Below are 27,082 nucleotides of genomic sequence, written 5' to 3'. Positions count from 1 at the left end.
AATTTTAGAATGGGTACAGACTTAGCAGGTTACTTACATTTAATCATTGGAGAGCACCACTGATTTCAGTACTTGAGGTACTTATGCACATGCACTTAAGCAACTTGCTAGATATTTTTCTGAAGCAATATTTGATTTTCTGAAAAATATCCAGGTTTTAAATTTCTCTTCATTGTGAGAACAAAATTTTTTAAATGCAATACTTATTATTAAATCATGTATGCATATTATATAGACCAATAGAATTAATGTCTGTAAAACATAAAAGTTGAAATAAAAAGAAATAAAATGATTGAGTCTAGATATTCTGTTCAAAAGAGAATATCATGATATAATCAGTCTCTCTGATTCCTTGAATGTAGGTCCATCTCTGACATTTACAAGAACCAACATTTGGGTTTCCATCTGCAATTTTTTTTATTCTTAAATAAAATAGTCAGTTAGAAAATTCACTAGGCATTTTTCTTGAATTAGCAGGAAATAGATATATCCTGGATACAAAATCCTGGTTGTAATTTGGCCAGCGTAGTCATATCAAGCCTTTTGCTCTTCCAAAAAGGTGCAATGAAATAACTAGATTTTCAGGACTGATTTTCCAGCTTGTCTGACAGGTGGTCCGTCTAGTAGGAGATGCCTCCTGGCTTTAGGTGCTATACTACAAAAGGTGCTATGCAATACGCAGGGAGCAAAATGCCACCCACTGAGTTCCCAACAATGTTTTCTGTACCACCTGTAGGAATCTTGGAATTTTTCCAGCCAAGTTGAACCCCAACCCCATGTCAGGGAACCCATGGAAACAAGGCTGCAAAGCTTCAGGCCACCTGGGTAAAAGTAAAATCACCAATTGCAAGGTATTTTGGCTATATGAGTTTATTTATAGACTAACATAAACTTCAATGGAAACTTCCATGAATGCTGGAAGCAGCATTAAGAAAATGAAATTATAAGATGCTGAATTTTCTATATTCCTGATTATTACAAAAAGAAAAAAATCTTTTATTAAAACAAAGTAGGCATATCAAGCAGTAGAACAGCACATTAAAATATGGATTTAGTAATTGCCAGAGCAGAACAAACAACTACCTGAAAAAGTGAAAAGAAAAGCAAAAAGAAACCAAACAAGCAGGAGCTAAGCAGAATCCAAACTTTTGAGATGCAAACCTTCTTTCGGATGCATGGGTGCCTAGCAAGCAGCTTCTTGAAACCTCCTTCTGGGAGCTAGAGTGGTACTTGGAAACGGAAGAAATCAGAGGAGCTCTCAGAACCAGACATGCGTGATTCAGTCCTCAGCAGCTGAGCTCATTGATGTTCTTAAAAGCTGTATTTCTTTTCTGTAGTTTAAAGCTGCATCCTTTTAAAAGTTACATAGGATAATAGAGATAGCAATGTGTCCTGGAGATACTGGCTACAGAGCCATAACGTCAAGGTATTAAGGCACAGAAATATTTGAGAAGGAGCTGGAGTGGCAGGTAGAGATAGTCAGGATAAAACAGCTGATCATGAGTAATTGTTGATAATAAATAACTGTGGCAACAGCATGTGATATTTGTTATCAGAGCATATGAGCTCCCAAGAGAGCAATTCGGATCTCTGAGCTAATCTGCCCTCAGCAATCCCTTTTATTAAAGACAAAGAAACAAATGGCCTGTTCAGCACGGCTCCCTGCTCATCATTTTAAGTGATTATTTAAGTCATAGCTGAATTCCCTGGAAACAAATAGTCAAGAAGCAAATGGAGGCAAAACAAGCTATCAGCAAAATAATAATGAGAGGGAAAGAGTCCAATATGTGTAAAATTCATAGCCTGTAAATATGCCAAGAGTTAAAACATGTTTATCTACAGAAATACTTGCCTGTCAAAAATTCCATCATTATACCTGTGGCAGATAAGTTATGAGTGATGAGTAAAGGATCCTTCCCACACACACAAATAAAAAATATAGTGCTTTTATCATACAGGGCCACAAGCACAGACCATTCACTTATGCAAGTACGGGCATATTTGAACACAGATCAACATGTGTTAATAAGTTCAGATTCCATTTAGAAATATTTGTTCCCAGTAGACACCATCTCAAAAAAAAAAAAAAAAAAAAAAAGTATTCTTGGATTATTTTGGAAAGTTTCTTGAAGAATAAAGCCAGAATAAAGTATTTTTTGAAATAACTGTTCCTTTTAAAATAATGTTGATAACTTCTGTGAAAAAAAAGGAATTTTGTTGCTTTTGTGTTTTTTTCATATAATTTCAGAAAGAACATATTTAAGGATGAAATATCAAATCTTATTCTTGTTTATATTTTGGGCAATATCAGGGGACATTCTAGTTCAAAAAAGTTCAGATGGAAAGTGGACGCCAAGGGACTAATGCTTCTGGCCAGTTCTCCTGCCTGAACAAACTTTGCTAGTGATTGCAGTTCTGTAAAGCATTTATTGCAATTCCATACATTTAGAGTCAAATTTTCTAAAGCATCCAGGTACCCAATCGTGGCAGGCTGATTTTCGAAATAATTGAACCCCTACTGCTCCACCACAGGGAGCGGATAGATTTTCAAAGGTGCTCAGCACACGGGATGCTCTCAGCGCTCAGTGGGGAGGCACCACTCAGTGCCAACTGGCCTGGGCGTATGCTCTAAACTCATTGATTTATTAGTATTCTGGTTTCTCCGTGAACCATTTCAAGGAAGAGAAAAACTGAGGGGGTGAAGTGGAAGAAGGGAGGTAAAACTATTGCTTTTGAATGCGGGGTTACTGGTGACACAGTCTGTTTTGTTCAGAGGAAACTGCAGGAGATTATTCTGCTTCCCTTCAAACATTTTGAATATATTCTAAATGTAAAAACAGATCTCTCTACTTCTGACATTTTCTCCTCCCCTGGTAAAATAAATGTTATTTGATTTGGCACATTGGCACTCTTACTTGTAAATGTCTCCATCCTGTTTAGATACTAGCAGACAGCTTATGTTTGAGTAAAAGGGCCTTAAAAAAACAAAAGCAATGCGGCAGGAGAAAGTTAAGAAATAAGTAAAAAACAATAAAAAGTCAAGTTTTGTGCCTTCGTTACCAATTGTCAGTGGCTGACTGCTATTAGAAACAACTTTGTTCTACATATTATGTACTTGTTCATACATCTTAAAATATAGAATGCATAATAAATCAGTGTATGCATTTATATACCTACATATGTACCTGTTTATATATACATAAATTTAGTTGTTTATGTATACGTAAGTAAAGATTCAAAATACATCTATTTCGCAGCTCACTAATACTCAAATCAGCTTTGTCTCCATCCATGTTGTGTCACCTTGTCAGAGGCATCCCATGCTCCTGCTTCAAGAAATATACCTGGAAACAGGAACCCTTGCAGCATTTCTGCCTCTGAAGTCGACAGCACATCTACAGGACTCACTACATTTCACCTAAATGGGCAACACAACAGCCCTGGGCTTGTGATCATTTATGGATCCCCAGATTTTTGTATAAGTGAATAATTCCTCTGAGTCTTCGAAATAGCCGCAGTCAGTATGAGCAGGCTATTTCAGCTATGCAGAATTGAGCCTGTAGGAGTGCAGTAGAAGGATCTTGAGACTGGATGTGGCTTATTTATTTATTTATCTATTATTTGAATATTTGTCAAAGTTGGAGGAAAGATTTCATAGTGCATTTTTGTGTTCTGAACTGGTAGGGAATTTAAAATGACAGTTGAAAATATATTTGGGACAGAGGCATGGAGGAAAAAGAACATTTTGCAGCATATGCAATTCTAATGAGTCACTAAACTTGAAAATTAGACACTAATTAAAAAAAAATCTTGGATTGATTTTTATCGAAAACATTATGTGTTCCAAGACTGTGATAATGGAACAGTCAGAAAAGGCTTTTTAACCCTGCAAACTATTATTCTGACACTTAACTCTATTCATTTAAGTATTCCCAAATTGGGCAGTATTACCAAAGCAGTCAATACCAGTGTATTCAGACTGTGCATATTAAGAAAGCGAAGCATGACCAAAATTATACAGAAAAAAAATCCCAAGTGTCAGCTAGCCCAAGGAAACCTATATTTTTTTCCTTTCATGTCGTTTGAAGTCAGATGAATGCGCCCTCTCACCACCACCTTCTCAGCAGTTGGAAATCACTGACTTCTTGCCTGCACATGGTGATGGAGTTCAAGGCAAAACTGAGTATGCAAAGCAAAATCCAGAGAAAGAGGAGAAATTGATTTTACCACTGTTTGACATCATGTAGGTTTTTTTTAAGATGTAGAAGTAAAACAACAGATTAATTATTCTGTACATTCACTCATGTAAGCTGAAAGTCAAGCTCCTGCCAAAGGCTCTGTTGGGTGTGGAGTTTGAACAGGTTCAACTGATATTAGAGCACTTTTGAGGCACGAAAAAATTTAACAGTAAAGAGGGATTGCCTGAGCTTTGGGACCCTCAAAACCCAGTCATGCTTACATTTTAGTGGGGAAAGGAGAAATAATTTCACTGTAGTTTAACTCAGTCTTCTTTTTATTTCATTTTAAACTGTTATTTTTACAATTTCTTGATTTATTTTTCCAGGTGTTTGCAAAATTTCTCTTTAACTACAAATGATATAGAAACTAATGGCAGCCTTTGAAAGAAAGCTTTGACATAAGGCCTTGACGTTAGGATATTATATTCTGCAGTCACAGAAAAAAGTGAACAAAGATTCAGTTCCGTGTGTTATTTCCCAGGATTTTTCCCCAAAATTTTGCATGTTAATAATGTGTGATCCTCACACAGAGATGTGTCTCTAATAAAAATAAACTGAGACTCACATCCCTAAAAGCATGTAGTTTCAAGCATAGTGTCCAGCTTCTGTCACTGTAGTGCAACAAAGAAGCCATCAGTCATTCCACTTCCTCTGACCAGCAAGTCAATAGGTCCATCTCCATCTCCATGTCTACATCCTCTGCAGTGGAAGATCCTACCACAGTCCATTATGTCTGATCGACCTAGTCAAAAGCCATAGGTTACACGTGACTTAAGCTCTGCAGAATACTGTTCGGAAAAATCAGAGAGATTTCCTGTGGTACTAAACTCAACCCAAGACACCTTGCATAAATGTGTGTGGGATTAAGACCAGAAAAATTTTTTTTTAATATACATTTGGAACATACTTTCCTGGTATCATTTTTGCTGTCATAAGGACACAACCAGACTTTTTATTTGTCAGGCCCTCCATCCTCACTAATTGAAGCTTTTGGGGACAATGCTCCATGTAGCCTAGAATATAGGTCAGTATTGTTGAGCTTGACAGAAAACATGGAGAGTTTAACCACAGACCACCATTGCTCTGTAGACTACATGTTCACAATCATTATTTAGATCCTTTTTTAATCTCTGCTGGCATTATCTGCCATTGGCCTGATTTCCTTCTAAAGTATATATTTTGGGGATTAAGTTTTCAAAGACCAGGAGGCATTGAGTGGAGAACTATATTAATTACGCTTGAAAAGAGAATGCCATTTGCTTTCTTAAACTTGGGGAAATATGATACAGGGAATTCTAGTTCACTTTGACATACTTGATTCAATTTCAAGTCACTATAAATGAGATTCTGACATGCCAAAATGTGCAAGACATCAACATTATCTTGGGACATCCAACCACTTGACCGCATATCACAGATCAGTATAAGCAAAGGCATACACATGTTCTTTATATTTCTGCTAAACACATGTTGTTGGTAATATAGAACTGGAGGTGCAAAATATTTCTGTTTAATGATCTCTGGTTAATAATCTGCTCTGAGTATTTCATATGTTTGTTTTAATTACATTTTTTGTCCTAACTATACAACAATGTTCAAATCAGCAAAAAATACACTAAAAAAAAAAAGTAAATTATGCATGGAAAAGTCTCTTCATGCTATAATACACATGAGAGCCATGGATTAATGGATTACAGTGTGACACATATATATATTTGACACCCAAGATGAACGATAAAATTCCCTTCTTTTTCAAAATTTTGACCTGGAAATTTCTTCCTGGAACCTGTAAAAGTCTGTAATTAACTGTAACTCCATCAGAGTATAATGCTACCAGAGAGCAAGGAGTACAAACATTTTCTATTTTGTTATCAATTTTCAAAATAATTTGCCACTAAATTACTTTTTCGGTCTGGTGAGGGGCAGGGGGGGAGGGTTTGACTCAGCTGTTTGTCCAGCTACATTAAATATCTGAGAGCTGAGCTGCTTACAAGAAGGGATTGTCAAAATTGCTTAAGAAGCAAGATTCAGGCTGTGTAAATCCACTTAAATTTACCCAGGCCCACAGTTACTTTTTCCCAGGCAAGTGCCCAGTGCACTCGGCTGCATCTGTGTCCTCTCTGCCCCTTTGCTGAAGCTGGACCGTGACGGTGACCGCCACAGTCATTAGCACAAGCCTCATTCCACCCCATGAAGGTTCACCCTCCAGGCCAAGAGATGAACACCCTGTGTGGGTTCCTGATCCTGACAGTGTTTTTACATCTAAGAGTAAAAGAGTATATAGTCACCAGCTGTAAAAAAGAAGAAAAGAGAATTGAGGCAAGCAGGGACCAGACTCCAGGTCTCTCCCTTTTTCAGTGTATCCCATTCTCTAGGGTTTTTTTGTTGCTTTTTTTTCCTTTGAACAAAATAAGGTCAGAGCTGAAGCACTTTCACAGAACGTTTTTATTTTGATAGAACAGTGCTTTTTGACAGAAAGCTGTTCTGCTGGAAGGTTTTGTCCCTGCCATCTGTAATGAGGAGCAACTTGCTATATCAACATGGAGATATAATCAGAAATGGAATGGGAAAGACCTAGCAGACAATAGGGACTTGATATTACAACTTTGTTCTAGCCACTTCATTTATGTAAGCATTCCCAAATTTAGGCTGCTTAAGTAAAGGTCCAGCTGCAGAAATCCAGAGTTAAAATCCTCTTACAGATACTACAAAATGACATCATAAAAACAATCTTAAATAAAAAGAAAAGGAAAGAGAGAAGCTGCATGCACTGTAACCTCAGCTTTGAGACTTTTTGTATCTTGTTAAAAAATAAGTACACAATTGCAGAGAACAGCTGATGGCCAATCAAGTTTTAAAGCCTGATAGGCTCTGCAATCTGTTCTTAGAAATAAAACATTTGGATAGGCATTGCAGTCTTCAGTCTGGCTGCAGACACTGGTGAAGGGCATGTGGATGAAATTATGGAACTTAGGAAATGAGAAAGGAAGAACTCCTTTGCAGTGGAAGGTACACTAGGATTTATAGAACATTTTCTTGTAAAGGAGGCCAAAAAACTTTACTTTCTTAGCAACTGGAGGCTGAAATAATCAAAAGAGCCTAAAGGAATTAGGTGTACAATTGCTATTGGACTTTGAGAGAAGGCTGAATACTGCTTCCCTTAAGTTCTTGGAAAATATTTTGCTTTATTTCCAATTTTTCTATTGCAACACAACTTATTTAATGTATGGAGAGCAGCCAGTGGGAAAAAGCAATTGTTGTCACATCACCTAACAAGGAGTAATAGAAGGTAATTCTGAAAATTGATTTCAAAGACAGCCTGAAGCCCAAGCAAAAGATAATAATGAACATATCCTAATAAAGAAGGTAGAATTTCACTCTGATAAAAATAGTTTCTGATGGAATATTTTACAAGAAATAGCCAAAGGAGGTTTGAAATCCTGGTTCTATGGAAAACAATGCAAAAATCCCATTGGCTTTAGGGAGTCTACAATTTCAGGGCAATATTTTTAAACCTGGGGCCTAGTTAATGAGAAAATATCACTTGTGATCATGGGCCATTATTTTGGGGTGGTTAATTATTTACAGAGAGCTGAACTTCTTCAATCACTTCTTGAGACATATGATATATGAAATGTATTTCAGGAGCGTGTGTAGACCAGAAGAGCATATAACATTTTCAGTAAAGAGAAATCTATGAAAATTCAGAGTGAATTGAGCTGAAACTCTTTCATAGGGACTGAAGAAAATGAAGACCAGCTATGTGTTTGTATTTCTGCATTTACTACATTTGGCTTGGAGGGAGTATTTTTACGAGCTTCACAGCCTATCCAAAACCAGAAAATACTGGAAATATATCCAACGACTTTCTCTTTATGTCACAACATTTTCCATACAATTCCAGGAGAACAAAGTAATTTGATCTTTAAAGAATCACTGGAATTCATGCAGGAAATAACTCTGCCCAGATCTTCTGCTGCTGTAAATGAACATATCTATGCTGATTTTGCTGAAGCTTTACTTGTCTGTATTAGGACTTTCCCAGACTTCTCTTTAAACTTCCCTCAGTTTGTACAGGATCTGCTTTCTCCTCATAGACTCATGAACCCAAGAACCTGAAAGCATATCTCAGCAAGGTTATATTTTTTATTTATAATAATAATGATTAATAACAATGTTTTAGACATCATTTGCTGATGTTTAACTATATTAAAAAAGTACAAGTCAGTTTGTGGTGCAACTTCACTGTAAAATTTCCAATATAATTTTTAAAGGAAAGTTGTAAATAAAATTATTATTTGGTTGTGTATAGTGTATCTATTTTTATTATTATGACACTAGAAAAGGATTCAGATAAAGACTTCTTGTTAAGACAGATCTGTTTTCAATAGCTATAAACATAAAAACTTTGTGGTCTGAAAAATCATCTACTGAACGTTGCTTTGTCAGTTAGCAAAGAACATAAAATAACCAACACCAACAATCAATTACTGAGATTGCAGTTGTGGTGATACCCACTGTATAGCTTTACTTCTGCAAAAGATAAATATGAAAGAGGAGACCTACAAGTCCCATGTAGTGGTACTCTGAAATAAAGAAGCCTAATGCATAGCATAGCAAAAAGCATGGGGTTCATAGAAACTTCATATGGAAACACCTGTAAAGGAGGACAGCACCACCACCCAGACTTCTGCTCAGTCGTAAAATCTGTTTCATGTTAGTGTTTATTCATCAGTACGAACTCCTGGGAGAGAATTCTATTTTTAACCCAAAGTTCACACTTTTGATACATGCAACATGCTTTTCTAAACAATTTTTGAAGCGTCATAGTGGTTGAGTTAGTTCACAACACTAGAAAATGATCTTTTTCTGAGGACTGCATTTTATTTTACAAGTGGTGGGGTTTTTTTGCTGTGTGTGTGGGGGGGGGGAGGGGGACATATGCTTTTTTCCACTGAGAATATAGTACTTTTTTATCATGGTTTTATGTTACCTTTCAAAAATAGACAAAACTGGAGTTCCAAGCTTCCTGATGCAGCTTTGTGGAGCACCAAGGATAGCGACTCTTGAACCATTCTTAGGGACTACTGAACTGAGGCTAGGTTCATGATCCAAGGAAAGAGGCCAACTTAATTAAGTGTAAATTACAACAGAAGAAAGGTCCTGTTCGTTTCCTTTTTCCACTGAAGCTCATACAAGCGGGGCTTATAGGTCTCATTGTTTATAAAGGGTTTTAATGCAAAAGGAAAACAAGCTGTCAAATTTCTGCAACAGAAATAGCCAACTGCAAAGTTTTGAATTTACAAGACTGCAACTCCATCATGTCACTGAAGCTCTGTACCACTGGTAACCATCATCACAGCTTCAAAGGCAAAAACTAGGGCTTCTCCCACCGAGAGTAATCTGCAAAATCCCATCTTTTGCCTTAGAAAAGAGAATGGGAATGCCTCCAGAAATCATGTCTACCATGATAATGTCAGTAATAACCTTCTTCACTCGTTCACTTAATGTTCAAGATATTTGCTTCCCTCTTGAATATGCCCTTGAATCATTACCGATTTTGTCAGATAAGCTTTCCTTCTCAGCATAACTTTGAGATGGCCTTGTTGCTGTTGCATAGCCCCAGCAGGAGCCACTGAATATCTCCACTGGAAGTGCCCATTCAGTCCCTTCCCAAATAGGGGCAGTAGAAGGCTGGGTTGGAATAACCCCATGCAATAAATTGAGGCGTGCGTGTCTAGAAAGCAACTTTGCGGTTGTCCCAGTGGACAACAAGCTGACCAGGTTAAGATGGCCAACTGCATGCTGGATAAGCTGCATGCTGGGTAGACAGCAAGATAAAGGAAGAGATTCATCCCCCCTGTTCAGTGCTAGTGAGACCATGTCTGGAGTACTGTGTCCTCCTGTGAGCTCCCTAACAGAAGAAAGTCATTGACATTCTGGAGCAAGCTCAGCAGAGGGCTACCGAGATGGTCAGGGGCTGGAGTACATGGAGTACAAGGAGGGATCTGAGTTTATTCAGTCTTAAGAAGTCTACACATGCCTAATGGGAGGGTGTACAGCCTCTTGGAGGTACACAGTGGAAGGATGAGCAATGGATACAAGCTGCAATAAGGAAATTCTTCTACTTATCTTCCTATTTCTTTTCTTTTTTTCTTTTTTTAACCAGGAAAGTGGTCACCTGGTCACACTGGAAAGTGAGCCCAGAGAAGCTGTGCAATCTCCATCCTTGGAAATATTCAAAATTTGTCTGGACAAGATCCTGAGCAACCTGCTTTAACTGGACCTGTTTTGAGCAAGGAGTTGAACTAGACAGTCTCTGAAAGTCCCTTCCATTCCACATGATCTTAAGATTCAGATTCCTCGCTATATTCTAGGACTACAGGAATTTCATTTGCTATACCAAGAGCAAGAATTTATTTGTTTGTTTGTTTGTTTTCTATTTGAAAATATATTTTGAATTGATATTATTCTAAATCTAGCTAGTTATATGGAAATGATGGCCAGCTTAATTTGTGTTCAGAATCATAGATTGTTATTATTTTTTACTACTAATTTGGAGAGTTAAAATGGTGGCTAAAGTATAAAGTAATGGTGGCTTCCAGCTTTCTCAAAGCAAATACAGAATCCAGGATGTGTTTCTTTGCAACAGTGCTTTAATGCAAGTGTCTGGAAAAAAGGTGTTGTATAACTACTGGAAAATTTACAGTAATGCATTTCAGGTTTGTGATCAGCATTACTTGTTCATTAAACAGAATCAAGGTTAAATCCTTCAGGAAATGCTGTAGAGCTGTATATTTTTTAAATGTCCTCAGTAAACCACAAGAATGTTCTATATTTCACAAAATATTTATTGCATGCCATTAACTGAAAACAATGCCATCAAAGCTGTGGGAAAGAGGTATACGAGAATCCTAAGAGTGATATGAAGTTATTTCACTTGCATATTCTCCATTTATAAATCTAGCATAAAATAACAAAATCTGGAGAGCAAATCCATCAGCTGTGAATTGGCAGTTCAAAACTTGCCCTGCGCTGGAGTTATGCTAGCTAAAGAGCAGGAGCACTGAGTAGAAGAATAACTTCAGCTACTTAAAATTCTTGTTAAACACATACCATCACCACCAATCTATGTATTTTTAGTTGTACGATATATCTTACTGTTTGCTTTAGGCTTTTACCATTTTAGCTTGGAAAATATGTGAAAATGTTTCATGGGTTAAAAAATGAAAATCAAGCTAAATGCCTGGAATATGAATGAGTATTACCATAGAATTCTGGTAAGTGACACTATTGAGAGAATCATTGAAAACTGCTATGTTTTTCAAGCTGTGAGTGGCAGTGAACATGCTTCAGAAAATGTTGAGCTTCATGGTATACTTTTTTTTCTCCCAAGACTCTAGTCCCTGAATCAATTTATTATACAAGAATGTCAGTATGTATTTATTTTTCACCTTTATCTTCATAATAGTGGAGAAAAAATAAAAATTGTGAATCTTAAAATACATATATCAGAAGGCAAAAAACAATATCCCAAATGTTATCCCATAATTTCCAGTCAAACTGGTGATTTCAAACTTTTTTGCCTATAAAAATCAGTCCTGAATACATATGTCAAAGCTCTGCAAAACATTCAGTACTTTTTATAATGTCCAGAAGTTCAAGTCATCTACAGAAACCAATAATAGTCTGCCAGTATTTTTAATATGAATAGGACGTGGCCTTTGAATAGGAAGGCTTTACTATTTGATTTTGAAAATACAGATTATTGTTTGATTTTGAAACTACTGGGCTTGCTGAATAACTTAACTGACACAATTATGATAATCCTGATTGTAATTCATAAAATAAAATTATGGATATCCAGAGTTGCAAGTACGCAATAAATCATTCAGTTGCAACTATCCAATGTAATAATGCATCATGATCTTTTCTTCCTCTGCCCTTGTTATAATTTCTTTTTCTTCCTGTGCTCTTGTTATAATTTCTTTTCCGTGAATTTTGACATGAAGGAGGAATTGAATGCTTCAGCTTTATCTCCAGCATCCACTGTTTGTTCACTTTCTGTGTTAGGCAATAGACAAACATTTTCCTTTGTCTTCATTCTGATGCGTCTGCCCATCCTTTCTATCTTGCTTTTTTATGTCTCTTTAATTCAGTATGAACCTCTACCTTCCTGATTTTATTCTTGTGTGTTTCATTACTCCTTTATATGCTTCCTCAGCTTTGAATCCTTAGTTCCTTTTTCTTTCTAATTTTCTAGCATATAAAACTGCTATGACCCATACAACCATATTGTGCACTACCATACTTTCCACTTTTCTGGAGCGTTGCAATAAGGCAGGCTGTGATTGGAGGAAATAAAAGCTATGGTCAGTAATGGCTTCTCTAAGGCTTTTGCTTGTTGGAGGGTTTTTTTTTTTTTTTTTTTTTACCACAGGGGGGGGGGTAAAACTAGCAGCAGGGTTATGACAAAGTCATTATTGATTGCAGGTTTTTTTTTTTTTTTTTTTTTTTACCACAGCCATCAGCAAAATATTCACAGGCCTGGATCTTGTGATCACGTAGCACTGTTCAGTTGCTCCCTATGCTTACTTTCTGTGTGTAAGGTGAAAGAAATACCCTAATTATGTCAGATCTCAGGCTTTTAGCAATGGGCACGGCTGGGGAATCTTCACAGAACTTCAGCAGAAAAAGGAGACACAAAATAATTTTAGTGCATTGCTAATGGCCTCCTGAGACCTTTAAAAGTAATATATTTGTCCATCAGCCCCAAAAAGAAGGACATGATGATAAAGCAAAGTTTCTGGTCTTGTAGAGATAGTCTTTTTGAGAACCATCCATGGCAGAAAAAGTACAACATTGCCATCTGTACTCAGACGCAATCACTTATGAAGCATTGTCTTCTTTATTCAGCCTACAGTTCAATGCCTTCATTTCTCCCACCATTAGAGTTCCCTTGGTGATTTTTTTTTTCTACAGATGAGCCATCTTTAGACATTGGAAAGACTTCAGTGGGTGCAATATCATTCCCCTCAAGATTTACACTGGAAATAGTTTAAGATTAAAGGAAACCTATTTAACTAACTGTGTAACTGAAGACAAGGGATATTGAGCACAGCAGGCAGTGTGAGAGGGTAAAAAACTGCAAAGGAGTAAGTGATGTTGGGAAATTCTCTGTGTTTTTCATGTCTCTGTTTAGCATAAGAATAACTGATGCAGAGGGAAAAGAAAACGTGTGGTATGTTGGATGCTTTCCAGGCAAATGAAGAAAAAGTTTAAAATAGATTGACTGCGATTAGTGGAAATACATCAAGTCTAAAGTTCTAAAAGAATATGATCGTGACTGGGAAACGTGTTTGGGGATTTCGTCTTAGGAAGACAGAGAAATACAGCTTGACATTCATTTGCCCTTGTTCTGCTTGAACAGATATTCACACCTGTACATAACTGGAATAAAGTACTGTTATCGACTCCAGTGAGGCATGTCAATAAATATAACCTGCTGATCAGGCTCACTGTTCGTCTGCTAAAGGCGTCCATGAACCCTAAATTCTCTATTCTCATGGATAAAGCCTTTTCCAGATACGTCAATATAGCCAATGATTACTGAGCCTTGTCTTCTTATCTCACAGACAGGGAGTGGTGTGGATTGTAAATTACTTAAATTCAAGCTAATGTTTAAAATGAAGCTGAAATAGGCACAGCTCAATAAATTAGTAACCATTTCCTTCAGATCACTGGCAATATGGCTCTATGAATAACTGATTCTTCAGTCAACCCGAAACTGAATTCTTTCAGAATTTTTGTCAAATCAGAAATATTTACCAATTCAACCCAGATTCGCATCAAGTTTTACATCGGTGAAACCTACATTTTTTGGTAAGTATTAAATGGGATATTTATTAAATGAAACTTTTTAGATGGGAACTCTTGGAATCTTTATGTCTGTAGTCTGTAGAATAAAGAACATAATTTTAATAAGGCAGAGGCAATTATCTCTGGAATCAATAGCTGAATTGGACAGAGATTTGCAATAAAATGCTTTATCTGACAAAAAAATGGAAATCTGGCTCAGCCTCAAACATGAACATATTTGAGAAGGAAAGGAAGGCAAGGAAGATATTTTTTCTGACATTTTAAACTGTTTTCTTCCAAAATATATTTTGAAACTAAACTTTATTCTAAAATCTAAGTGCAAAACCAGTGTTTATTTCAAGTCAAATTATTTCACTTAGCACATAACTTTTTATATATTTTGAAAGGAAATTTTGTTTTTTGTTTTTAGAAAGTTAAACCATTTTTCTCATCAACTTAATAAATGTGCTGAAAAAATAGCTATTCCCACACTGATTATTCTATTTATACAGTTCATTTCCATTACTTATTTATTGATTTAATACATCCTCTATTATTCCATTACTAAGAATATTAATTTGAATGGAAATGTGAATAGATATTGCTCTTCATAACCTCAGTTTTAAAGGATTTAGACAGTGTTCAAACCAAAATATTTTCTTCATCATATCAGTAGAATTAGAAACAATTTGCATGGGTTGAAACCTAGTAGCTGACATAAAAATACTCATCTAGTCATTCATGTATTCACAAACTACTACATTGTCAAAGTCACAATCAGAATATTTGGACCAAATTTTTATCCAGTGCCAACCGATACAGATCTGTAGGATTTAGCACAGTTAAATGTATCTACACTAGGCGAAAAGATGTTATTTATATTAGACTACTTTGATCAGTTTGGAGCTGGTTAACAAAATTGGTAAACTAAGACCTAAGGATTCAAAGGTGAGCATGCATATATATGTTTAAGTACTTATTTATGTATGCATGAGCATATGAGCATGATTGTGTGTATCTTTAAGCATGAAATATTATATTATGTAGCTCAAAGTTATTATTTCAGCTAGAAGACACTGCTGTCGATTACTTTGTTGGATGGTAGGGAACATCCTCATTATTTTCCCATCATTGAGAAAGGCTCAAAACTCTGAACTCAAAAACAGAAGTCAAAGAAACAATACAGTTGGTGAAATTCCTCCATGATGTTGCTTTGAACTCTTGGGATTTGACAATATTGGTTTAAAGCAACAGACTGTGCAATGTCATGTCACACATCATTTGCACGTTGTGTAAGATGATAGAGAGTGTATATGTGTGTGTGTGTATCCTCTGTAGTTTATAAATTAGATTAAATTCAGAAGAGCAAGCAGTAATTTCTGATGCCTGCATTAAATTTAAAAATTAACTGGATATCCAAGAGTGAACACATTCCTGGTGAAAATATCAAGGAGTTATTCAACTGTAAATTTAATCTTACAATCCTATACTTCCAATAATGAATACCAGCTTGTTGTGGGCTTCTTGTACTGTTCTTAGAGTTCTGATCAGTAAAATGAACATTTGGAAATACTGGGTCTTGCTGACAATGGAAAACAGAGGTGTCAACTGTAAATCATGGTACATTGAAATCAAGAAGAGCAAGCTATGTTTTGTTTTGTTTTGTTTTTTCTTTAGAAACATCACAGAGCCATTTTATAACAGCACCAGCTCACAGCATATAATCACATTTTAACAGCTGTTGCCAAATTAGGTGAAGGCTGAAATGGAAAATTTGTTAATTACACAGTTTAGGCCTCATAGGTAGCCTAAGACAGCCTGACATGGAGACAATCACTGATCCAAGGAGCTGATGCTATTGCTAGTATTTTTATTACAGTAGCATATAGTTGTCCCAAGTCCCAAGCCCCAAGCTTGAGGAGTACCATGAGGCTGCTGCTGGGTAGTGCAAGGTACAAAGAATTTCAAACTAAAAGAGACAAAGGCAGGACAAGGTATCATTCCAATTTTCAAGAACACAGAGAGCTCAAAGATGGCATTTTCTAACATGCTCAACTGCATGTTGATCCACAGGGGAACTTAGATGTGTAAGGGTGAAATTTTGCTTATGTAATTTTAACCATCAGAGAGTCTGCACTCTTGGTTTCTCTGTAGTGAAATGGAAGAGGTAAGTACCTCCTGTGGGCAATTCACTCTTTCTTACATTAGGTGTTCAAGGTAAACACCTAAGGATGCATGCCCAGAAGGTGTGGAGATGCACAGTGTCCACCCACCACCATCCGGTCGTCCTTCTCAGGACACACCTCGCATTAGACTTGTGGAGTCATGCTGCCAAATCATGTTCTGCTATTTGAGGGACTGTTAGTCCACATCTTCCTCTCAGTGATGTTTTACCCTTTGGTCTAGCACATCATCTAAGGTGAGATTTGTTGTTTGTTTGTTTGTTTTTCCCCTGAAACTGTTACACTTATTAGGAAGTGTTTAAGTATTCAGCAAAGAACAGACCGAAACATGTCTCTTGAGTCTATATCTCAGCCACCAGCAGAGGAGTTGTAGTCTCACTCTCTCTTTTAGATTTTATTCTGGACAAGTTTTTGCAGCAGCTGCACCTCTGCATGTTTTATAGTTTTAAGATTTAGGCAGTGAAGGCATGTTGTATAGGTTCAAATCCTTACTTTAACTCAGATTTGAATCTGAGCTTTCTGATCTAATGACAGAGAGCCTTATGTGCTGAGTTATTTAATATGAAGGGAACAGTGGTTTATTCTCTTTTTCAAGAAAGGATTTACTTATGGTTCTTGCTATGAATACAAGTGGAAGAAATCATCCTCTTCCTCTCCTCAGGGTTTCCTTGCTGGCCCCAGGCACTTCTCCAGTCAAAGTTCTTGTCTTTTCTAAATTGCATTTTCAGATGCTTAATTTTTTCTTTTCATTGTGCAGAAAGCTTATGTGACTATTTCAGAGGTTGTGAATTCCATTGGAAGGAATATATATATATATATATATATATACAATATATCACCTTTAATATCTAAGCTTCCTTAATATCCTCTAATATCTAAGTTCCCCTAACTTGTGACTGCCTAATATGGCCTCTAGGAAATATTAGAACCAGGTTTATTCTTTCCTCCTCCAGACACATAAAGACCTTATCCTGGTCTGTAAGGTCTCCTTCCACTTAGGACTGAGAAGCATCCTCTTCTAGTTTCAGGATCTGGGTCTTTTTCAGATTCTTTTTTTCAAAATACAACCAACAGCAAAGTAAGTTTGCAGCCCTTTTCATATATGACTCCAGGAATTAAGTCTTTGCCTAAAATTAGAGTATTCTTTCACATTGCCTGCAGGAATCTGAATCCATTGCACCTACTTCTTGGAGAATACTTGACATGACCCAGATTCTGCAAGATGGACCCTTTCCTTCCTGTTGAAACAGCTGTAATTTGCATGGAATATTTGAATATTAATTAGGCCAAATCAAGAGAAGACAACCTTATTATAGTAGCTACAACACTCACCTAAAGAAAAAAAAAAGCAGTAAACTGGGTTCTGTTTCTTTTTCTAATGAATAATTCCCTGTTTTATATTAAGTAGTCTGTAGGGGAAGGGGCAGAAGTAAACCATCTCACTGTTTTGGGGCCCAGTTAATATTTAATTATTTAATGTAAAGTGGAACAGCTTCCAGAGGAGAGGGAGAGGGAGAGGGAGGAGGGAGGAGAAAAGAGAAGAGAAGAGAAGAGAAGAGAAGAGAAGAGAAGAGAAGAGAAGAGAAGAGGAAATGTGACAAATCAAGTTCATTCGTTCTAGCTGAAAAGAAATTTAGATTCAGACTTTCTACCTCCTGTGTAAGTGACCTAAACACAGAGATACTGATTAATAGCAACACCTAAGAAGGCAACGTCTTCATCAATATTTTGTGCAGAATCTGATCCTCCAAGTTTGAAGAACATCCAGTGTATTCAACCCTACTGGAAAGGAGGTCTTCGTTTATGAATTTGTACATGGAAGAGCTGAGAAGACAGATGCAGTTGAGACATACTCTTATGGAGAACTGTTTAACATTATGTTAAAAAGAAGAAAATCGACCTACTGTACCTTAAAATTTAGGAGCAGTAGCAAAGGGGGTCCATGAGAAACCAGATTTGGATTTTTGCATCTAAAGATGCAGACATATAAATCCATTTATGAATCTAGCTAAGAGCCCTATTTCAATGAAAGCTGAGTGGAGAAAGTGCCTAAGCCACTTAGCAAATTGTAGGGAAGCTCCCAAATCACATATGTGCTTCTGAAAACATCATTCTCAATAGACTGTTCCTTCTTAGGACTTTTGTGGCAACACCAGGAATTAAAGTCAGATTTTCTGAATATAGTGTATTAACCATAACAGCAGTCTCCTTCTCAAAGCCTGCAGTTCAAAATACAGGTATAAATCATTAGTAACCCACTGGAAAGATGCCAGTATAAACCAACCTAGTGTAAGACAGAAGAGATTCAGGCAGTAGAAAGTTTTTTATCCCTCTTGCCCTTTCCATTTTTTAACTCTTCAATTTTTATCCTCTTTAGAAGTATATGAAAATAATCATATCAAATATGATCTTCGTTACAAAAAAAGATTTATTTTGGTAATTCTATGCTTTATTTATTTCACTATAATTCTGTAGTTAAGAAACTGATTTTTTACCATTAAAGGGAAAAATGTTTAAAATACATGTTTTCTTCTAAGAAGAAATTTCTAAGCTTTTCAGTCCTTCCCTTTCTCCTTTCCTGCCAATCCTGCCCATATTATGCTACTCCATCTTTTCCTGGTGACATGGCTTGGAGAAGCCCTTGTCTGTTACGACTACCTCATGTGAGACTAAATCCTGTTTCTCTGTTCTCCGAGTTAGCATCGAGAAATTCTTACATTTTGCCCACTATACTAGGTTAAGTTAATAGGATTAGTCATCTGACAAAAGGTTGTGCTTTGCAGGATCAAGGTCCTTCCTCTGTGACAAAGAAAAACAACTATATTTTTTTTCATTTGTATTCTAAGTACAGATATATATATATATTTTTAATAAAATGAAGAAAGTCTGTGGGAACTAGTCTTATCCTCCATGGAGAAGAAAAATCTGGGAGTTGGTGTAGTCAAAGTTTTCAATATTAAGAAAGAGAGATAAGTGAAAATACAAAGTAAGCACAAGGGGTGGGCTTTTGTTATTATTACTTACAGGGGAAAACTAAGGGACCAGATTGAAATATTAGGTAACAATGAGCAAACAGGGACTTGGGCAGGGTTGCTTCACTCTCAGAGAAAAAGACATATGGAACAAGTTACTAGAGAAGGTAATTGAAGTACAGTTTCACAGAGATAAAGAGATACCTAAATCTGTTTCTGGAAGGGAGAATTGAAGAATAGGGTGAAAAAGCAAGTAGTGTGGATTATGCTAAACTATGCCAGGACAGGCATAACAGCATATATGAACCTTCTCCCTTTCTCTCTGCAGTTCTGCTGTTCCTTTGCTCTCCTGCATTATCAGCCTATAATATCAGACCCATACTTTAACCTGTTCACATCTAGTCATTCCCTATGTATTTTTCACTCCTCAGTGCATCAGTGAATTCTACACGGAGCATTCAGGAACTCAGTGACGTGTTCTTCGTATGTAAGTGTTGATAGACAACCAAGGTGAGATTCATCCTATCTAACTTTATAGTATAGGTGTCTGCTGCTGAACAGCCTGGCTTGTAGTAAATGAACAGGAAAAGGCACTTCTGAGCAATTCATCTGAACTATTTCAGTAGGATGAAATAAACTATGCCATGGAAGTTTCTTTTTCTTTTCCTTGAACATAAAGAGAGCTCAGGAAGAGCTACACAGATGTAAAAGTTCGCATGAATCCACACCACTCTTGATGTTATGTCAAGAAGCAGAATTGTTGCCATCTGAGTTCTCTAAGAACACTTGTGCAGCCCTGAAACGGAGTGTGATTCAGAGACACCCAAGCAAGCTGACCAGACCATCACTTGTACTGAAACCAGCCCTGGAAAGTCAGTGTAAAGTTGATCCAATTTAAAAGCAGACTTTGATGGTTTTAATATAGTCTGTGATAATGTTCCATATGGTTTTGAGAAAACTAATTTCTCTGAATATCACTGCATTGTATTGTGTAGACATAACCTTCAATGGAAATGAAATCAGTTCACAAGAAATAATGCATAATCTTCAGGTCTTCTGGTGGGAAAGTGTTTCAATTAATGACACTCATCTAGACAGCACTTTTTTCACACTCAGACACAGAGCTTAGGTACTGTAATTTATGACACTAACAGTCAGGGGACAATTCAGAGCAAGAGTCTCTCAATTTCCCCCCTGGAACACTATACAAAACACTTAAATATCCAAAGGAGAGTGACTACAGCCAACTGCTTACGTCACTCAGCTAGAATATAGGACATATGGACATAGCTTTGGCAGGAGAGAATGAGAAATACTTGCTGTCAAGTGACCTACAACATGTTCGTCTCTATCACAGCTACTGCATCAGCAGCAGTGGTATATGAACCAACTCCAAAAAGAAAATTTTCTGCTACCTATTTACCCCATCATATTTTATACCTGAAGTAGTTTGCTTATCCCAGTGCTGTGCAGATTACAGTGTATGAATCCTTCAACCTACCTAGCTCGTAATGCTTAAAGTCTTCTCCTGGAATGTGGTTTAAAATCCATAGTGTAAATCAGGTAGATCAGGAAACTGAACCTTGGTTTTCCTGAATCCAAGGGGAGGTCCTACCCATTGGACAGCTGAATTGCAGAAAAGGGAATCAATTAATCCATATTTTAACAGATCTTGCCCAAATATTATGCTTAGGTTCTGAACCTAGATATAAACATAGTTTTGTGTTAACTGAAAATGCAGTTTCTGGAGGTAAAATACTAACTATAATATATATATATATATATATATAGTTTTTAGAACGAACTCAATCACATAGCATCTGTGATAGGATAAATCATGCTAATGTGAAGAGGATGTTGTGGGTAATGCTGTTAACTGAGCATCATGAGAAACTATGTATAATACAAAACTCAGTTTAATTAAGGAACTTAGCCCTCCCCTTTCTTTATTTTTATCTTTTTTCTTTTATTTCTATTATTATATTCTTTTTTTTGGACATAAAATAATCAGTTTGAGCAAAACTATTTTCTATTAAAAATGTGATGGAAAATTATCAGTCTATTTTGTAATGTAATGAAGTTGATAAATCGTAGGTTATATCCACTATTGCAGTTCTTAAATTCCTGTTAACTATACTGCGTTACTACACCTTAGCAACTTTAAATGATTCTGTCAGGTATCTTGCAAATCATTACAGCAAAATGGATGTTTCAACTAGATTTACGAGAACTGAGAAATGTTTAAATATCTTTCATTGCCAAATCATACTGAAGCATACAGGTAGCTTTGCTACCTTCTTTAGAGGCCTCAGCTCAATTTAATATGTGTGCCTGTGTTCTTGGACTGCTTAGAGAAACTAATGAAAGGCATAAAATACTTATTAAGCAACACAGAGTATGGTAAGAGAAAGAGAAATGACAGAACCTAACTGCAGCGGTTTTGCTAAGAACTTTGGCTGCATTCCACTCCCAATTCCCATTTAATAACTTCATCTCCAGGACTACAAAGAAGGGTAATCAGTTTCTATCCAAGTGCTGAAATTAATTTTGTGGAAATCCATCTTCTGTAGGTTACAATGCTAGCTATTGAAGCAATCTTGAAAGCAGACACCATGTGGGGGGAAGGAAGGAGGAGAGCAGGGAGAGAAGAAAAAAGAAAGAAAACATTGGCCCCAGCTCACAGAAAGCAAGCTGTGCCCTGTGACACTCTGCAGTAAGGGGGGGGTCTCCTCCCACCAGCAGTCATGGGACGGGGGCAGAGATGCCCCTCAGAGCTGCGGTCTGTGCAGTTCCCTGTTTCCTTCCCTCGTAGGAGTGCTGAGGATGATTATGCTAATGGTGCGTGTCTTGTGAGGATAAACAGGTGAAAGGGATTTTATTCACACCATCTCCTCTGAACATTATGGTGGACTTAGATGTCTACTGGGACATCTCAGTGATTTTACTGTTAAACCTTAGCACCTTGTTCAGTCAATGGAGAGTTCTGAAAAGTCTTAAATTAGGTACATATAACAGATTTTGAAACTGTTTTGCCCCTTAAGTTGGTATCTGAAGACTCTGGATAGGGTATGGTCAAAACTTATGTACATTTTAGGCACCTGCATCTGTCTTAGCATCCACAGTGGACAGTCTGAATATACTGAATGTACAGTAATGGAGGTTTAGTAGAGAGAAACGGAGATTTGACCTCCTCTGAGCATTCCCTTATACCGTTGTGTTAGAAAAGCATCTGGAAGTGCCCCTGTTAAAAATTTCCTATGTTTTCAAAAGCAGATAGGTGCAGTCATTTGGTGCTGGAAGCACTGCAATGTTGGTTCACACAGACTTCTACAACTGCAGGAGGAGACAGGGAAGAATAAAGGAACACAAGATGCTAGAAAATTTTCACCGCTGAACATGCAAGTGATGCCTCAGTCATTTGAGGGTTAACATTAACTAAGATACTCAGAAGTAATCTGGAAAAAACGTTCATTTCACATTATTACTGGATGAAAACACTGATGCTATGCAGATGGTGCTGAAAACAAAAAGGGGAGGGACAGTTGTGGGAGCTTGTTTTTTTATTTAAGGTCCTATTTTTACCTACATGATTGGTGCAGCACACACAGTAGTATGCATGTGGCGCTCTGCACAGCGCTCTGCTTATTTATACAACTGGTGTTGACACTGCAAGTCTGTGTTTGGCAAAAACTGCATGGTCAGATGTCAATCTTTTAGGAGTTTTCAAACATGCACACAAGCAAACACACGAGCAAATGGTTTTGGCTTATTAGTCTATTGATTTGGAATATAGTGGGTCCAGGATGAAGAAAAGGGTCTTGCCTAAGTAAATGCTACAAGGAACAGCATTGTCCACCTCTATTCCTTTTCATAAATGGGCAATGGATGCAAATGTAAGGCAAAAAGTGCTGTCATTCATATCAAGGGTTACAGGTCAGCCAGAACAGTTTTAGCATCAAAGATGTTGCAGTTTACCTCAGAAATAATATTATCCAACTTTGATACAGAAGTGACCGTGTATTCTCAAATACTCCATTCCTCATGAAGCTGTGCCAGGTACTAACACTGTCTGCAGGAGTCTGAATGACACACTCCAGTAGTAATAAATGGGGCACTGTATGCCTAAGCTCCCTAGCTGGGATATGACATTAACTCTTGACCCTCAAATGAAAGAAAAACTCAGTATCTCCTGTTACCATTACAAATGTTGACTTTACTATTCATTATTAAAGAATACATTTAGGTCTCATTCCACACTGCATCATGCTCTGTATGGATATATAACAGTTTTCATTTGTACTGTTTCTTTTCACTTTGTCTGCATCTGATAAGTCGTAAACCTTGGGGACTGAACCAAAACATAAGCATTACTGAAGAAAGAGGCTTGGGAGATTTTCTGCTTCATCTCATGACGCCATACTTCTGTAATGTTATAGAGTAATACAACCTCTATTGTACAGCATACTAAAATATGAATACAATTGTATGAAGCCTTTATATTGCATATACACAATATGCACAAATCCCATATTCAAGAAACACATTGATTGATATGTCATAGGACCTCTTCTGTGCCATTTCACAGTCGAAATTAGTTGTTGCAGTTCTCAGTGATGAACTTCTATCTCAAACCACAGAAACCTAGGCTTTCTGTTTCGGACACCTTTCTTTCACTCTCTAATGTATCAGCCAAAAACATAGTTATTAGAAAGAGTAGTCAGAGGCAAAAGATTGCACATTTCCATTAGAAGGATCTACATTGAATCTTGGAAAAGAAATCCATTTGCAGACATTAGACCAGATCCTATTGCATCATTGCAGAGTGTTAAAAGTTTAAACCATAAAGTATGCAATGACAAGAGTTACTTCTGGAAGTTCTTAGTTATCCCAGGCTGACCAGTGGGTCCAAAGTGAATAGGTTTCTCATGAGTAGAGTGGATGCAAAAGTCTGGAACTGGAAGGATGTGTTTCAGCAGCCAACCTGAAAATGCTAACTTTTCGGTTTAGCATTGTTTATTTGTGAAAGGCTTTATTGTGGATGGCAGGCACTCTCTGGCTGCTGAATTATCATTGCTGTCCCTGGCGGCATCACAAAGAAATAGGCTAGTGAAGCTACTGGATTAGTCATTCATCTAAATTTAGCCCAAGCTGTTGCTGACTGTAAATGCTGCCATCTAATCTCTGATGAGAACTGAATACAATGTGGTTTCTACCAAACAAATCTTTCTTTTGACTTTTGTTCTACTTCTCAGATGAGGGCAGAATTTCAGTAGTTGGATTACCTTCTCCCCATTAGAGGTGGTACCTCCAGAAGAACCTATCAAACATGGAGATCAATTTTTATTAGGCTTAATTTAAAATTTATTATTTACTATTTTTATTATTGTAAGGGATATCTTTAACTCCCTGGCTGAACTGCATGAAATGTTCTCCCTGGAGAATAATACTGTCTGTGAAACACTCATCCTGAGGCCACAAAAAGCATATCAGTCTCCCTATACTACTCAGCGTAGAAACCTAAGCAGACATCAGCAATAGCACCACTGCATGTGCAGAGCGGTTACACTGGTTCACCTGCAGAACTGTTGTGTTAATCCATATTGTCCTCAGCTGTTCTGCAGCCAAGAGAAGCAGAAAGACAGAAGTTCTGTGTAACCCTCGGGCACAGTCACAGCCCCTCTACTCCTCCACAACACAAGCATAGTCCCTTTTAGCAGTATCTCAGGCACAGGCAACAGATGGTTTCCAGTTGCCTCACTTCCAGTTGCTAGAGGGTGGAACATGCTTTGTCATCATAAACTGTGGTGTGGAAAGAGCAAGATGCTTCTTTTCAGCCCCAGGGAGCAAGAGTTTTCTGCCAGACTCACAGCTCTGCCGTGTAAGTAAGTGCATAGTTTAATTCAGTATTCATAGAAGAGGAATATCAGCTCCAGATTAAGATACCTACGTTTAGGTGTCTACATGTGATCTAAGTGTCTAGGCTCACAGAAGAGTTGCCCAAATGCTAGCACCTGGTGTCCTTTAGGCACTGTGTAGTATCCACCTAGCCTTCAGCTGTTGCTCTGGAAGGGTGCAGTTTTCTTATAAACCCAGTGTCGTATCTTCCATCCCCATGCAGATGTCTTGGATACCCAAGGCTGTCTCAAATGTCACTGGAGGCCTATCTTTAGGAAGCCAAATCCCACCCCTAGTCATGGGAATCACTGACTCATCTGAGCACATGTGAGGGTGAGCCAGTGAACGGAGCCCTCAGCGTCTCCTCTTGAGTGAATTACTCTTTAGAATCCACTGACATAGCCAAAGGTCATGCAGAAATCTGCCAGCCATCTAAACACCCATGGGCAGGCAAGAGCATCAGTGCCCCACAGGAGCCATTGCTCCAGTCACTTCAGAGATGCTTTGTGATCTTAGTAATTTACATAGGCACTTAAAAGGTGATTAATTAACACTACATATAGTTAAAGAGAAAAGGGAGCATTTGCTCCCCAAGAATTTGTGAACTGTGTTATTGCATTTAAATGATGTTGCCTTCTGCACTCCACTCAGCTTGAGGCAGTTTAAGAAAGAGCTGTCAGATTTAATGTGCAGCATGCCTGGAAACAGTGACATTAGAGCTGGGATGCATAAACGCACCTGAATTGAGTCATAAACTGACAATGAAGAAATGATTCTAGAGAGAGAAATCCTCAGAACCATATTCAGTTCTTATCCTTGCTATCCCAGAATTAGCTTGAAATTAGCAGTGGTATTCTAGGCATCCTAGCATGATCAAGTCTCGTATCTTTTGTTCTGTGCATGTATGAAAAATTGACCATAAGCAAACACAAATTTATCAATGTCACTGAGTCAGATTGCTGCCCTTCCTATCCAGAAATTAGTCCCACTAGTGTCAAAGGGCTGATGGATGTCATCAACAGCAATAAAGAGTTCACAGTCTTGCCCACAGAAAGAGGCTCTTAAATCAGAGCACGTTCTTGTCTTTGAAGCTGTAGTAGCCATTGACACTTTGGCCGTTCCTGTTCAACAGCTGAGAGCTATCTGGGTCTGCAGTTAGCCCTAACAATTACAATTCTCAGGAGCATTTCCCATGCTGTCATCAAATCTGTCAGAGACTATTCTTTTGTCCTTTATAAGGCCATGGAGCACTGCTGGTGATTGCTTCCCCGCTGCCTGGAGGAGCAGGGGTGAAGAAGATTGCTCCAATGTGAGCAGAGCGGCTCAGCAGAGCACTGTTTTGCTGCAGTGGCTGAAGGATTCCTTGACAGAGGTTTGCTTCCTGGTGCACCAAGACCACAACCTGCTTGCCAATCTGTTTACCTGAAACCCCCACCTGCCTGTGTCCATCCCTTGTCTATATTTCAACCATATGCTCTTTAGGGAAGGAAATAATGGTCTTCTTCTCTTGATATAGTTAACAAGAATAGGGCTCTAAACACCACACTGCTGTACTTTAAACAGTGAATACAGATGATACTTTGTGATATGCTGTACTTCAATATAACCCTTAAGAGTAAAGCCGCAGTAACTTGAACTTGTCAGAAACCATGGAGAAAAGGGCATTCCTTGTTAGATCATTTTATCTTTGCATGAGTTTTACCCATTTAAAAAGTCAGCCTTTAGAGTTATGTCCTCTACAGAAATCTTTTAAAGTGTAATTTCACTTTTGCAAGTTACAGTTTGGGAGTTTGTGAACCAGGGTCATTTTATTCTGCTGAATACAGCAAAAATTCATAACAAAGTATTGGAGTGTTACTGCAGTCTTACTCAATTATTTTGTATTTCTTGCAGCAAAGCTTAGTGAATCATGTAAAAACACATTGTTTTGTTTTGC

The sequence above is a fragment of the Apteryx rowi genome, unplaced genomic scaffold (assembly GCF_003343035.1).
Source record: "Apteryx rowi isolate R43461 unplaced genomic scaffold, aptRow1 scaffold_108, whole genome shotgun sequence".
NCBI lineage: Eukaryota > Metazoa > Chordata > Aves > Apterygiformes > Apterygidae > Apteryx > Apteryx rowi.
Note: the sequence above shows the minus strand (reverse complement) of the source record.